The sequence below is a fragment of the Wasmannia auropunctata genome, unplaced genomic scaffold (assembly GCF_000956235.1).
Source record: "Wasmannia auropunctata unplaced genomic scaffold, wasmannia.A_1.0 LD336078.1, whole genome shotgun sequence".
Taxonomy (NCBI): Eukaryota; Metazoa; Arthropoda; class Insecta; order Hymenoptera; family Formicidae; genus Wasmannia; species Wasmannia auropunctata.
Window position 1 is genome coordinate 753,176 of NW_012026812.1, and position 1,334 is coordinate 754,509.

Below are 1,334 nucleotides of genomic sequence, written 5' to 3' on the forward strand. Positions count from 1 at the left end.
TTGTACACCGTGGTTAAGAGCTTGTCGGCGATCGTGGGGGTAACATCGATAGGCCGCATACCAATAGTTCGATGCTTTCGTGCGTTGTACTCTGACGCGAGACGCGGTAACAAGTCGATCCATTTATAATTTCTGTTGAGCGTAAACTGTTTCCACATGTTGTTCTTCAACGTTCGGTTAAATCGTTCGACCACCGACGCCTTCATTACGGAATACGTAGGGTAATGATTGATATCATGTTTTTTCAAGAGTTTCTGTACGATTACGTTGTAAAATTCCTTTCCCATGTCGGTTTGTAAATTTTTCGGATATCTTTTATCGTCTCGAATTATCTTTACGATTGCTTTAGCCATCTTACTTCCACTCTTGGTTTTGAGCGGTACGGCCCATGCAAACTTCCTGAACACATCAATAACGGTGAGAATGTAGTGGTAACCTTTGTTGAACCGCGTGTAAGGTCGCATCTCGACCACATCTGCCTGCCACATCGTACTCATCGTACTCATAAACTATGACGCGCCTTCGAGTAAAATTTTTTCTTGCCGGGGCATGCAGTTCTTTCACCAATCGCCACTTCTCAATATTTTTCTTCTCAGACATGTTCGGTCACGGTACACGACATGCAAATGGCACAGAGATCCGATGTACAGTCTTATTTATCTTTTTTTTTTATTCTCCACGGCACACATGAAATCTTTCGCTTCATCAACTTACCTTTTTAAGCTCGTCTTATTTGAAGCATGTCTAACTTCTTCTCGATTTCATTCTGTCGATTTTTCAAGATTTGCAATTGTTGTGCGTAACCGGATGAACTGCATTATGATGGAATGTTAAATTTGGAGATTGATCCGGCATTACAACCGAAATTACCTGAGATAAGACTCACAAAAGAGCAGAAAATTCAAAGAGCACAGCGAAATTTAGAAAAGGCCGCTAAAAAGAGAAAAGCCCAGTTTGACAAGCACAATCATGCTGAAGAGTATTCTCCAGGGCAGAAAGTATGGTTGAAACTCCACTGGAGATCTGACGCGGGTAGGCGACTCACTAAAAAAATACACTTGGTTTACGATGGGCCGTATAGAATAAATAAGTTGGTCAGAAAGAATATTTACTCATGCATATTTACTCCAAGACCTTAATGGACAGCCGATAGGGGTACATAATGTCATACAACTTAAACCAGATAGACAATCCAAGTGGCAAAATAATAATAGATTAAATTTAGACAGTGAGGGTGAAGAGGTTTACCACAGTTCACGAAATTCACAAAACAGTGACGAGGACATAGATTTCCTCAGTATAATTAAAGATAATGACATTTTATACACAATTCA